The 15,203-nt window shown below is 36.7% G+C and overlaps 1 long non-coding RNA gene across 2 annotated transcripts; it reads left to right on the forward strand.

Annotated features, from left to right (window-relative positions):
- Window positions 1–499: 499 nt before the first annotated feature.
- On the forward strand, window positions 500–4,147 carry LOC138241797 (uncharacterized). Of its 2 annotated transcripts, none has more exons than XR_011191068.1 (3): window positions 500–626; window positions 1,621–1,743; window positions 3,805–4,147. It is a non-coding gene; the product is annotated as an uncharacterized lncRNA (long non-coding RNA). The 2 variants fall into 2 exon arrangements; XR_011191067.1 differs by lacking the exon at window positions 500–626 and adding an exon at window positions 648–754.
- The last annotated feature ends 11,056 nt before the right edge of the window (window positions 4,148–15,203 follow it).

The following is a 15,203-nucleotide window of genomic DNA, read 5'->3' on the forward strand; positions in this document are numbered from 1 at the left end:
TCATATTTATAAGTCATAGATAATGTCTAGATCTATTAGGTTCCTTGCCTTAGACCATAGACTCTGTTGAATATCTTCAGGTAACACATTTGAACAGCACACTTCAATGCACCAATGCTCGTTGTAGTTTAAAGTACCAATCAACTGATAAGAATCAAAAGTTGTTTGTTCTTGTTATCACAGTCTAGATTTGACTACTTTGATCTGATCAATTTTATTTCACCTCAGATCTAATGATGATACTGTGTATATGTTAGTCAACAGTTTTGTTGCTCTTATCAAACAATATATTTTGCAGATACACATATACATCAATGTATAAGACATAAATTTGGAATATGCTTTTAAGTCATATAGAAGAAATATCTGATAGCAATTCATGGCCCTTATGGTTGCTTTTAAAGGTAAAGAGATGACTCAGGTCTTATGTAACAAAAAGGTTTCTTCTATCACTTCTTCCTCCGTCTTTCTCATCAGTACTGCCTGAGGTAAGAGGCAGAGTCTTCTCTGAAATCATGAGGTTTGTAATAACATCTGTAATTGTTTGCTTCTTCATTGCTGCTGCAGAGAGTCACCAAAATCTCAGAGTAAAGGAAATTCTTAAAGCTGCTTCCATTATTAAAACGGTAAGCCCATTGATTCTTAATGACATTTTTGCCTTTTTTGTAGCTATTATCAATATGCTAATTTATTTCTATTTCATATTTAGGATAACTGTGACATCTTTGTTCCAAATATATATGTCAACACTGGGGTAAGTGGCAAATTGCAAACACACCAGTTTTCATCAATATTGCTTGGATGTAAATTTGCATCATGCTAAGAACCGCAATACTTTTGTCAAACAGATTGTTAGTGTAATGTAGCAGCTCAAACGCCATAACAAACCAAGGTTATAATCTGTGTGTCCTAAAAGAAGCATTGGTGCAAAATTTATTTTTCTTAGGGTGTCTTCCAGTGGTGTTTACAGTACCAAGTCAGCAGAGACTTCCAAACTCTCAATTATTTTTAAGGTTCTGTGCTAAACTTGTCTCCACTGTATTTTTCAAGCATCTAAAAAACTAAATAGAATTTCTTATTGCATTTTTTCAGTACATCTTCTTTGATTTATTCTGCACATTCTTTTCACACTGCTATTTAATTTAATTGTTTCTTTACTTCCTTCTTTGCTTTTCTACTATATTCCCAATCCTTATTGTAATTGTGTAATTCTGCTGTCTCCTCTCATTGTGTGCTTTCTAATTTTTTCCTAAAAAAAATTGAATAGGAATTGAAGGAATTTGGGAATTTATTGTGTTAGGTTAATACTCTGTAAATATTCATGTTAACAAATCACATAATTTTGAGTCCGGATTTGCTCCAGCATGCTCAGGTTTGTAAACCTGTCCGAAACAAACTTCTGATTTGGTTCCGCCTCATTGTGATTATTGTGAAGATTGCTGACTGTATAGGCTGGGAGATGAGTGTGGGGATCTATCAGAAGGTGCTGGAGCCTGCAGTCAGGAAGGACAAGAGTCCTGAGTAGAACAGTCAAGGGAAGACTCTGTAGTAGACGATGTGTGTGCTTGTGGTTGTATGAACGCTAGGAAGAAAGTAAAATTAAACTTTCTTATTTGGCAGGTGCAAAAACTCAGTAAGCTTCTGTGTAAAGGAGTGAAGGCCTTGGCGAGAGCAATAAATGCAAAGGAATGTGCCCCCATGAAAGAAAGCATCACAACCCTAATAAGAACTATGAAAACAAAGGTAATGACATTGCCGGATGTTCACTGCCATACCAGAATATTAGATGCTACTACTTACAGCAGGTCGGTTCACCTCTGGAGAAGTGCCACAATTCCAGATGCTGGTGGAGATATAAGATAATAATAATAATTGCTTACAGATAATAATAATTGGACACTCCACTCAAAGCACTTTACAGGTAATGGGGACTCCCATTCAGCCATACTGCGCCAGACTGCTCACCACACATCAGCTATCAGTGGGGAGGAGACCAGAGTAATGAAGCCAATTCATAGATGGGGATTATTAGGAGGCCATGATTGGTAAGGGTCAATGGGAAATTTGGCCAGGACGCCGGGATTACACCCCTACACTTTTTGAGAAACGCCCTGGGATTTTTAATGACCACAGAGAGTCAGGACCTCGGTTTTACGTCTCATCCGAAGGATGGCGCCTGTTTATAGTATAGTGTCCCCGTCACTATACTGGGGTGTTAGGACCCACATGGCCTGACTAACACCTCTTCCAGCAGCAACCTTAGTTTTTCCCAGGAGGTCTCCCATCCAGGTACTGTCCAGGCCCACACCTGCTTAGCTTCAGTGGGCTGCCAGTTGTGAGTTGCAGGGTGAAATGGCTGCTGGCCAAGATAAGATCACTTTACTGGCCATATACAATTTCTTGTTTTAGGAAGTTGTCTTTTCACATACCCCAGCTTGCTCCCCATGAGACACACAGATAGGGAAAGAAGCATGGGGTTGGGGTGCAGGGTCAGACATTTATATGATACCCCTGGAGTAGTTGGGGGTGAAGGGCCTTGCTCAGGGGCCCAATGGAGTAGGATTCCTCTGTCGGCTGTGGGATATGAACCGGCAACCTTCCAGCCATAGGCGCAGATCCTTAGCCACAGAGTCACTGCTCCGCCCCTATATGGGAGCCAACAGCAGCTGATGCAGCTCTAAATGAGATGTGTGTAGTGGTTCAGCAGCTTCTTGAGATCTGAATTGCGGTTCCTGTCCTCGGTGTTTGTATCTGCCAACCTCTACCTCTACTTGTAACCCTCTATCTGAAAGATGCCTTAGGTGTGAGAGGGGAGTCGTATCAACATGCAGTGGAACAATTAAAGGGGAAATCTCACCACTGAAAAGGAGAAATAAGAATTATAAGGTGGCATTGTGTCTCAAGTGTCACCTGAACAGGGCTCGGCATGCCAAAACATTGTTTCTACTTTTCAGCATGGAATAAACCTTTACTTATTCATTAGACACATCTACTGTTGCTACCAGTGATTCATGCATCAAAATCTCATGTTGTAGGAGGACACTTCCATCAGCCTTCTTTCCCAAAACATAAAGGGGAAATGTTTCCAAGAAACATAAGGTGTTGGGCCATTATTGGGACCTTGGACAGGATAGTAACAATATGCGATAAGAGCAATCGTTCTGATAGTGCACATTGAATTGAGATCGGAATTTTTTATGATTTTATACAACACATACTTAGATTTTTCTGGCCTGTCGATTTAGCGCAAGCATGTGTCTGAACCGTGTGTAAGGAAGCAATACTTTTTGGGAGGCTGCTCCATTAGCCAAACTGGTGATCTTTTGGGGTCTGCTGGGAGCTGTATATTTGCTATCTGTTGAAAATAGGACTGGTGACATGTATGCTCAGTAGTGACTTTAATATTGCATTAAAGCTCTGACACTTCTTGGGTGTAATTAGTCTTCTGAGTGCTGAGGCCACATTCTGGGCTATTGCTGAATAAACTCCAGACCAGAGTTTTCTTTTTTAGAAATTTTCTCACTCCAGAATAAAAGAGATTAGATATGCAGAAGACTGCAATGCTCTATGACAGGGTTCATTTGGTAAGCGAAACCATTTTTAATAATTAAGTGTGAATTCTTTAGATTCGATTTTTTTTCTTTTTCCTTGTTTCAGCACAATAGCATAATGTACTAGTGCAGTTGCTGTAAGTTTCACTCATTTTACCAGTGACTAAACACATTGATACCTGGAACTCAGATTTTTGAAAGAGAACTGTCTATGTGCAATCAATTTTATTTATTTGTTTTTCTTTTCCTTTAGAATAAGAAGTGCAAACTGAAAAACAAAATTGAAATGAAGATGGTGGTTTTCCTGCACAAACTCACTGAAGACCTAAGGAACAGAAACAGCAAAACCAAGTTTTAGGCTCAGAAGCCTGTCTGCAAATCTGCACATTTTATTGTTTTAATATATGATATTATAAATGTTTGATTTATAATTCTCTTACTACTTCAGAAATATGTAATATACATTAAAAGGGTGTGAATGCTTTTCAATTACAGCAATATCCATTATTTTACATTTTCATAATTTTGTGAATATATTTTGTAATGGTGTCAAAAGACAACATGTTCCTTTTAGATTGTATCTTTGATGAAGATGTCGCATGGGTCCCCTGTTATTATGATTATTAATATTATTAAATTCAAATTGAGTTAAGTGTCTGCTGTTGATGGATATACCCAACTCAAATTTATAAATTGTCATTTATTTTACTTGCATTCATATGATATACAGTCTTTGTTGAAATCTGCAAAATAATTTAGTTCAGTTGCACTGCAATATTATGAGGTAGAGGGCTTTACAATTTCTCCTGAGGGACCAAGAAGAATCCTTGGAAGAATGAATGAAAGGACCAGCTGGATCATGGATTTTATCAAAAACATCCCTCCCTATATTTATAAATGCAGTATCTGTAAAGGATAGAGGAGGATTAAGTTCTAGGAGGCACATATATCTATCATTAAAAGTAATAATATAGAGCCCTACAGTTTTTCAATTTGCCAGCACTGGACACAGTGGGGATTAAGACTTTACAGAGTTGTGTTGCCCTGGTTGTACAGAAGATATACCTTAGGCTTTGAAAAGTTGTAGGTATGTGTGAGGTAATCAAAACTGCTTCATACTGATGTCGATGCAGTGGAAAATGTTAAGGGAGACACCATGAAGAAAATTTCATATTGGGAAGTGGTAGTTTGCATTCCATCCAAACTGTACCCTTTACCAGACCTAGTGCCATTTGTGATTTAAAGATACTTAAAAGACTAGAACAACACTCCTTCACTCCCCTACAAAATACATATGATAAGAATTGGTCATAAAAGGTACATTTGATATAGAAATTCAAGTTTAATTAAAGTTTCCGTTGTGCAAATCAATTAATTGAAATCCTGAAATTTACATGGAAGTACAGCGAAGAAAATGCCCATGAATCAGTTCACAAGGTAAATATAGTTTACTGGGCAAATATTTAAGTGCAATTCAGTTTCTCCAGTACAAGTAAGATTAAGAAATAATTAGTGAATGTACTATTATACCTCTTTGACATTTATAAAGATTCAACTTTCATTTTCTGAATCATTAGATTTTGAGGATCATTTATAAATTTGTACTTTAAAAACATTATATATTTACTGTATTGCTTGGACTATAATCATCGAATAGACTTCTGTTCTTTTGGTTCCCTTTATATATTTTGTCATTTTCAGTAAATATTGAAAAACCCTTCTGATATTAACTTCTTTTCTTTTCAATCTATTTGATTATATCTGTCTCTTTGAAGATCATAAATTAAAAGCCATAATATAGTCCAGGGCAGGGCAACTTTGTCTCTGTCAGTACATGCATTTATAGGACATTGATCTGGTTAATACTTTAACTGAGCCTTAATTCAATTATGTCTGATTTTGTGACTTGATTTTTTCCTAGAAGTTGCACGGTAATGCAGAATGGAAGGAAACATGATTATCTGCTGCAGAACTGTAGAAAATTGACCATGAAACAGATTCTGTAGTCCCAGAATGCCCCTGCTTCCATTAAAATTGAGCCAAATACAGATATTTCTGTATAGTTTATTTTAATTTTTTTGGCTTGTCCAATGTACTTGTATTGAAAGAGGTTTATGCACATACTGTATATTTTCCCTCAAACAAATGGTATTTTAACTTCTTTTTGAGGCAACATCCTCACATACTTTATCAAAAGACTATGCTAGTCTGCAACTGACACTGAAATGGACTATATTATTATTACTATAAAATAGTATTAGTATATTATGTGTATTGTCAGCATTTGTGTAATATCAGTAACAAAGCCGGGCAGTACTAAATTTAGTTGCATTTTCATACATGACATAACTATAACACTGACGATCACTGTAACTTGTCATTTGCCAGTATCATTAAAAGATTGTAGTTTTTTCGGTGTTACGTAAGAAGGCTTCCCTGAGTCCCTGAGTCCAAAATGGAATTTACCTATTCTAGTCTAGCAGCTTATCCCTTCATCATTGAATTAGGGATGTAGTTTTTTAAATGAGGAAAAATTAAATATTTCATGCACCAGGATAGCCATTTGCCTACTGAGTACATAAGCATCATTGCAAATGAATTAACTACAAAACAGGTCAGATCACCCTGCAACCCATCTAGACTGTACTGTAGTTAGTAGCTAATTGATCTAAGAATCTTACCCAGTTATTTCTTGAAGGAAGCCAGGGTATCAGCTTCATACCACACCCCCTGGGTAAAGAAGAGCCACCTGTTCTCAGTTTTAAATGTCCGTCAATGTAAATTCTGCCTCTGTCCTTTCATGTTTCACTTTTCATTCCACCGATGTCCGCTGGGTCTCCCTTTCCTAGCCTGAACATGGCACCCTCCTGTTTTGCGGCACTGGGTACAATTCCTGGGATATTATCTGTCTCCCTCTATTCATATGGGTTTCCTCCCATAATTGAAAGACAACTATTAGGTTAAACGGCTTCTGGGAAATTTGGCCCAGCTGTGAGTCAGTGCTCGTCTGTGTCTGTACTGCAATGTAATGGCATCCCATCCAGAAAGGATCCTGCCTTGCACTTGCTGCTTGCCGGGACAGGGTCCAGCTCCCCTGTAGTCCTGTAGTGGATGAAGTGATTACAAAATGGATTTTTGTTCAACAATAAATTCACATGAATTTTACGTAAACATCAAAAAGATGTATCATTATTTATGCATGAATTTCTTTTAGAGAAATCACATATACAGATTTTTGGTTTTTAATAATTCATTTTTGGCCTAAAAATTTCATAACTGACCATGATTCACCTCACTTGAAGCATTTAGTGAAAGGGCGCAGGTGATGAGACACCTTTGTGCCATCAGTGTGCTGGAGCAGTGCCTCAGGAGGACTTGCCAGGAGTGGAGCCAAACCATCTTCAGCAATGAAGCAAGGGTTTGAGCAGAGCACCCCAATGTACATCTGTGAGAGTATTTCAGACATACTGTACTGTGCACAAAACAATAGTTGATTAGTTGATTTTCTACATTAGTAGAAAATACAGCTACATCCACTGATCCTCACCAACTTCTACAGATGTACGGTGGAGAGCATACTGACCAGCTGCATCACAGTCTGGTACAGCAACAACACCGCATCCGACCGTAAGGCACTACAGCGGGTGGTCAAAACTGCCCAACACATCATCGGCAGTGCCTTACCATCCATCCAGGAAATATACAACACAAGGAGTCTGAAAAAAGCCACCAAAATTATGTCTGACCCCACTCACCCCAGTCATAACTTGTTTGTTCCCCTACCATCTGGCAGAAGGTTCCGGTCACTCCAGACGCACACAACTAGACTCCAAAATAGCTTCTTCCCCAGAGCTGTCAAGTTGGTGACGCTCCCACTCCCTCCCACCATATTATGATCTCTCCTAACATCTTCCTGTACCCACAACGACTGTACTCCTACACCACCACACACACATGTAAGCTGAAATTGTACTGTCCCCTCGATAGCCCAGTAAAACTGTAACAGGCATAATAATATTTAATATTTATTAATTAACCATACTATTTTTAACCATACTATTTTTGCACTGTTCCAAGAATTACCTTGCAGTCCTGTTATATTTTCTCTGTGGAATTTTGCACAGTTTTGATTACTTGATTACATGTTATTTATGTTATGTTATTACATGTTACTGTTATTGCTATTGTGTAACTGTCTATTGTCTTATCTTCTGTCCTATTTATATATCGCACCTGAGTGACTAATGAGAAACACTTTTCATTATACTATGCACCTGTGTAAGTTTAATGACAATAAAGTTGAATTGAATTGAATTGGGCAAGTCAAAGACTGATCTGGGTAAGAGTGTCTACATCCAACATGAAATGAAAGACCCCACACTGGGTAAGTAAAACAACTCCACTCACTTCCGTTTCTGAAGACTCATTGAGATTTTGGTGTGAACTAAAACCAGAATCAGATGCTGAAAACCCATCTCCTCCAACATACAGTACAACAATGAGACACACATTACATTGAGCATAGGCATCCTGCTAAGAGGGCCTTTTAAAGTAAATGTATAATCATGAGCAAATCTTTCAATTCATAGAACAGCAGTATTGAAGACTAAACCAAATATGGTTGCTAATATGGAAAATTTGGGGACATCACAGCAAAATGTCTAAAAATACAATACTGATTTTAACTAATTATGAAATTTATGAAAATGTATTCAGAAAATAATTTGTATATTCACATAAATGTGAAAGTAAGTTCACTGACACCATTTCCTGCATGAAAGACTGCACTTTTTTACTGACAGTAATTGGTATTGCTTATATGGTCTTTCCTTCTTCGCTATGATTTGTCTTATGGGGTGGAGCGTACCAACTATCTCTTATGTTGTAGAATTCTGCCTCTGACGAAACAATCACTTAGCAATCTAAACCAAGATTAAGATTTCTTTTCAATTTCCTTTCAATTTGGCTTTTATTTCTTCTCATACCACAGAGGATCCGTGCTAAAAATATGGTTTATGAGTCAGCAACTTGAGATTTTTTGCTTTTGGGGAAAAACAATGACGTTAACTTTCAGCAGTGGTTGTTAGCCCTATATATATTTCCAAGAACACCTGCAGCTACCATTCACAAACTTGCTCCTCCAGTAGAGTAGTAGTGGATAGGTGTGATTTCTTCTCTCAGCTGGAGCTGAACCGCAGCATCATGTTTAAAGGGATGAAGAGCCTGGTGATCCTATCTATGCTGGTTGCACTCATCAGCAGTGCCCCTACTTCCAAGATGTCAGAACACAAGGGGAGAAGAGTGCTGGAGGAGATGATAAAACATCTAACGCAACTGAATAATACACTGTCTCAGGTACAGTAAGACAAGCTGTGATAACTGAACTCCAGTTAATCCTGTTGCTGATATTCTCTGAGTCTAGGGTGTCACCTTTTAAAACTGTTTTAAAAGATCTCATTCTTTCATTTCATTGAGCCCATAACCTATATATAACCCAGAATCTGCTTTGTTACAGGTTTTAACAATTTTTTAACAAATAAAGCAGAAGGGCTACAGTAAAGGAAGTAGTACTTGTAATGGACCACCATCGAATACAGTACTTAAAATGTTTTAGTGTAATGTATCAGGATGAGCTTTAGCCCTGTGAGGGCCCCGTTTTAGTACTTATTTAGTATAAATAATTTTTCATTAATTAAGTGGTAATCAACAATCATTCCAAGAATATAGACCTCATTGAAATGTGAAGCTGCAAGACTTTTTTTTTCTCACCAGTCTAAGTGTATGCCTATGAAATGTTTTATAATAGCTGTACCTTAACCTTTTACAACTTTCTATTTTTCTTTCTAGAAAATAAAGGAGAAATTTGTGGTGGACGTGAAGAAAACATGTGAGGTAAGGACCCGTTGAGTATTTTTTTAGTATATGATCGATTTATTTTACACTACCGGTTGCCTCTGTAACCTCAATGCCCTTGAACAAAGTTCATGATTGTTCAATCTGTACTTTGCTAAAGAGGAGTGAAGGGAAGTGCTCATGCTATTTGCCACACAATGCTCTGCACACAATGTAGCACAATGTATTTCCTTCTAACTATGTTTTGGAAATCACTTTACAGTAGATACATTTTTTGTTGATGCAGTGATCTCAGGGAGATTTTCTAAACCCTTTACTATGATGGAGGACATCCTTCATTACTCTCAAAAGAAATACATAATTTATACAGTGTTAGCTATCACACAATAACCATAGCTGAATGGCTGATCTGGAGATCCACCAAAGTCACAGTGTGAAAGTCTGAATTTTGCAAATTCCTGCTGGACTTTTTGGAGCAGAAAGATTTTTGTTTCTTTCTGGGAATCCACCTAGCCTCCTGGTTGTGAAACATTGATTTAAATATTAAAAACACATAAGATGGGTTAAAGTAATAGTAAAATACATACTGTATGGTACTATAGAAGGTCTCCTTTAAATCTGAGCTTCTTTAAAAGCTGCACATCTTAAGAACCTTTGTGTGCCAGAAATTCAAGTTCCAGCTGGCTGTTGAGATTATACTTGTAAATTTAATCAGTATTTTTGGTATTATTATTTTGCAGCCCACATTCTTCTGTCAAATTCAGAAAGCTCTGAAGTCATTAAATCACACTGAATTTGGAACTGATGGAGTACTCATGAGGTTACTGGATGAGTACGATTTATCGATTAAGCAGATGTCACATCATAAGGTAAACTGTGTTTATATGCTAAACTCATCCCTAAGGTGGTGAATGTCTAATATGAAGCCATAACACAATATGTCTGGAGAATATGTATTGATATTCTAAAAAATGTGTTATGTTCTGAAACAACTGCAATAGTACTAGACTACTGTATATACTACAAATTGTGGGTTTTGACAACCCCTAAAAACAGAAAAGGCTGTTCATATAGCTGTGAGGATAAAGCAAAAGATTGCAATATGTACTTGAAGAAAAATATATCCATCTGTAATTTAAGATATACTATATCATGTAAACTATTTTGCAACATGTCTTAGATTGTATGCATGTATTGTTCTGATTTTTCACAAAAATCAACATAATGCTTATTTAAAATATTTGTCTGTTTCAGGGAAATTGTAAAATTGATGACAATGGTGACCAGGTACAACTTCATGCGCTTCTAAATAAGATGAAGGACTGCATCCAGAAAATCAATTCTAAACCAAATTAAGACTGGAAAAGGCTGCTATTATGAATTGCATATGATCTGTATTTATTTATTCTGATATTGTTTTATTTATAAAAAAGTTATTTTATTTAAAGCATTTTAAAATGTGTCTATTTATAAAAAAACAATAAAATGATTTATGTCCTTTGAAAAAACAACTTTGAATTGTATGCTCTGTTGATTTTCATTTTTGAAAATGTTATAGGTATGATAGATATTAATATACCCATTACATTTGAAACAGTGGACCAATAGGTCCTTCAACTATTATAATGATAATACAGCTTTTTTATGTGCATTCCAGAGAACACTCATTCATGTTCATGTTACAGTATTTAAAGCAGAAGAAATTATACGCATATAAATAATTTCTCCTATTTATTAGCTACTAAATTAATATATAAATAATAAATTCTCTTTTATGTTCATTGTTTTTCTCCACTGGCTTAGATTTCCTTTTTTACAATTTAGTAGACAAACAATTGCTTCAAATTTAAAGTGATGAAGTCTGGTTTATGAGAGCTATTAATAAAAAATATTTCTTGGCTGCAAATCCTATAGTCATCTTTTAAAAATGAGGAAAAGCAAACAAGAAAACAATATATCAACAAGTCAACAACATCTGCTTCATGTACAGATGGTTAATCTGTTTCAAGTTCTAGACAACAGAATTAAGTGTAAAATTGAGTTACAGTATTAGAATTTTAAAAAAATGATTAACCTTTTAAAATGTGAATAGGTGAGTTGTTCCATTATACTGTTCCTGAGGATAGCAAAATACCGCTCTCAAGTCATGGGATTTTGTAAAAAAGGTGCCTCGATACTTGAGTATCATAATAATAATGATCTTTTAAACATACAATTTTAATTAATGCAAGAATAGTGAAAGATATGACCATACTCTGTATGAGTAACGAAAATCACTTGATTTTTCTCAGCATGACTGTACCTATTGTGATTTAAGTAAAGTGCCAGGAAACGTTTTTCTACAGTATCGAAACAATTACCACACTAGTCTGGGGAAACCATGAGACTAATTCAGTGAGGGATAGACCATGTCTTGGTAAGCAAAGAGTCAACAATTATGCAGAATGACTGCAGTTCATTATCTGCAATGAAAAAAAAAAAACATGTTCAGGGTTACAAGTGTTTTAACATATGGTCTAATAAGTTGGGGAAAAGCGAAGATAGTGAAGATAAGCAGCAACATCATTGGGGTAAGTCAAATTGGCCTAAATGCCCTCTACAAGCACAGGGATCTTAAAAAGAATAAAAGTATTATGCAGTGTTTAACACACCCCTACTACTGTGAATTTACACAATGGGTCTACTATTTGGGAGATACCTCTGTGCCCATAGGTATAGATTCATTAAATCTTTTATAGAGATAGATAAGATCCCTTTATCAGCCATATACAATTTCTTGCATTAGGAATTCATCTTTTCCCATACTTCCATGAAACATGCAGACAGGGAGAGAAGCCATTGTACAGCACCCCTGCAGCAGTTGGGGTTAAGAGCCTTGCTCAGGAGCCCAACAGCGTAGGATTCCTCTGCCAGCTGCAGGATTTGAACCAGCAACCTTCCAGCCACAGGCACAGATCCTTAGCCACAGAGCCACCGTTTAACCCCCTGCTTCTTAAATAACACAAAATAGTTATCTCCTTAAACACTGCTGTCCTAACCTCTGTTAATGGTATTGGTTTTTATTTTATTGCTGCGCTGGACTTGTAAAACAAAATTCCCCTAGGGGATTAGAACGCTTGAGTTAGCACACCATGTTGACATTTTAAGAAAAAGATCTCCATCTTCTCTACCAGCAGGGCTGACTGCAGAGAGAGGAGTCTTTGTCTTTGATGGACCTGATGGAAGACAAAATGTGTGAAGACATCATGGTGAACTTTAAGTGAACTGGCTGTTGAAGACAGCCCACGGGCCCCCCAAAGTGTGAAGGAAGGAGTCTACTTTGATGCAGATTGAGCATGACCTTACAGGTCAGTGATTCATGGAGAAAGTCCTTGAGCCAACATACCTGCAATTTGCCATTCCTGCATGCCAACCCAGAAGTGACAATTTTCTAGCAGGAAAATTCCAAAGCTACACAGAGCTAAGATCGAATGGCATGACTTCAAGAAAACAAATTCTTGCCATGGACATTTTTTTTCCTGAATCAAGTCCCAAATAGTATCTTTGGCACCAGGTCACCTGTGCCATCAACAGGATGCAACTGGCCAGCACTTCCTAGCTGGTCGCAAATAAAGAATGGCAGAACATCACCACAGCCTTCTATCAAGAGGCGTATCAGGCCTATGTGTTAATACATCACCAGTACTGAGATTTTGCTCAAGCGGCTTTTACCCAGAACTAGCTTGTAACATTTCTTATGTTCTAATACACAACAGAAAATCAAACATTCTGTTTAAAAGATTTAGAAATCAGTTGAGAAGTATTGCAAATGCATTGCTTAAAATGTACAAAACAAAAAAAATCATGATTCATAGTTTCAAAAGAAAAAAAACAGCTTTGATGCATTTGTTTTTATCCTTCTTTCATTGCAAATTCAGTAAGTTGTCTTAACTGACAGCTGAAAGCACCCCTACTGTAATATGCTGACTGTGTGTTTTTAGTCAGACATTGGCATGCAATCTGATTAGACTGAACTGATGTAAAAAGTCACTTCTGAGGTTTGTGATTCAAATTGTAATAAGTGCAAAGAAGCAACACACCACAACATATATCTGTATATTGAGTCTTAAAACAGGCATATAAGGCTTTGTTCTTATGAAGGAAAAAATACTTATTGCGATATTGTAACAATTTAATTAAGCAAGACTTTATTTAAACAATTTTGTTGCAGTCATTGATTCAGTTTTCTCCTTTCATCAAAAAATTGATATTACATGTGCAAAAAAACAAGAAATACTAATACCTGTCAAAGGTTTGAGTACACCTCCTTGAAAAAAGAAGTTTAAAATTGTCTTTGTCAGATGTTCTCACAGTTAACTAGCATATTAACTCATTTACCTTTTGTCACCAATTATCGGTAAACAGGTGAGGGAGCATGGGCAAAAGTTTGTAATTCCTGAATGAACATGGCAAAATTTGCTCAGTTAAGCAAGGAAAAAAAACAGTCTATAATTACTTTAAGAAATGAAGGTCAATCTTTAAGACAAATTGCCGGAACTTTGCAAGTGTCAGTAACTGCTGTGGCCAAGACTATCAAACGATCTGAAGAAACTGGCACTCATGAGGACTGAAAAAGTTCAGAGAATCAGAGAATACGTTCATTAGAGTCACAACTCTGCAAAACCGGCTACTGACTACTCCTGAAATACAAGCTGAAGCTGATGCAACTAGAAGTACAGAAGTTTCAACATCAACTGCTCAGAGGAGGTTGAGTGAAGCTGGCCTACCAGGAAGAATTGATGCAAATAAATCATTGTTAAGAGTGCAGAATAAGAAGAAGAGACTTGCCTGGGCAAAAAACACAGAGACTGGACCTTTGAAGCCAGCTTTACACAACCTCCTCTGAACAGTTGATGTCAATGTTTTCCTTCTGCAAATGTAAATAACAAATGAGGATCACTGATCAGTAATGTCATCATAACATTTAAAAAGTTTATCATCCAACTTGCTGTTAGCTACGGGAGTCTCTTTTCTCCCAAACAAAACTGGATTGCACGCCGAGTCTAAACTTTTTCTCTTACTCTAGTTAATTCAGTTGAACTAACAATCTGCATACTTCAGCGCCGAGCTACAACATACAACTGTGAAGGAGCATTACTTTTGTATTAAACTTCAAGTGCTCATCAATGGACTGCACAATAGTTATCTGGCTGAATTCTAGTACTTGTTTTTGAAAGAGGTCAGGTTTCCTACACCAGATGTTAAAGGTTTGACTGGTTTGAGTAAATGAAATAGTGGAATAAACCAACTAGAATAATTCACACAGAAATAGATCCTTTGACCTGAAACCACTTGTTAACCGACCACACAGCTGAGCTGAGGTCCAACAATGTCAGCTTGAAATTCAAGATGCCAACACTTTAAATTCTAAGGTTAAGTTTGGCAATTCTAGTGCCTATCTTCAGCCATTTTGTACCAACAAAGAAATCTAACAAACAAGACATGTCATAAATGAACTTGAAATTGTTATGTCATAGTTTGTGTTTAGTGGCAGACATTTCAAAAGTTTATGCTTCACCCATCATAGTTTTGTATGTGAATGTCTAGCACTAATATACCAATGAAGAATTAAATACTCATATGGAGCATTAAAACAAATTTTTAACTCTGCATGTTTTTAGAGAGCTCATGTATAAAAATAGAGAATGACTAGTGAATGCAGAAGTTGAATAAGAACTACAGTAAGTCATCATATTAGTGAGTTGACTTGGGATAGGAGATAAGATGAACCCTAAGCTTGGTTAAAATCAGGACACCTTC

The sequence above is a fragment of the Lepisosteus oculatus genome, chromosome 11 (assembly GCF_040954835.1).
Source record: "Lepisosteus oculatus isolate fLepOcu1 chromosome 11, fLepOcu1.hap2, whole genome shotgun sequence".
Lineage (NCBI taxonomy): Eukaryota > Metazoa > Chordata > Actinopteri > Semionotiformes > Lepisosteidae > Lepisosteus > Lepisosteus oculatus.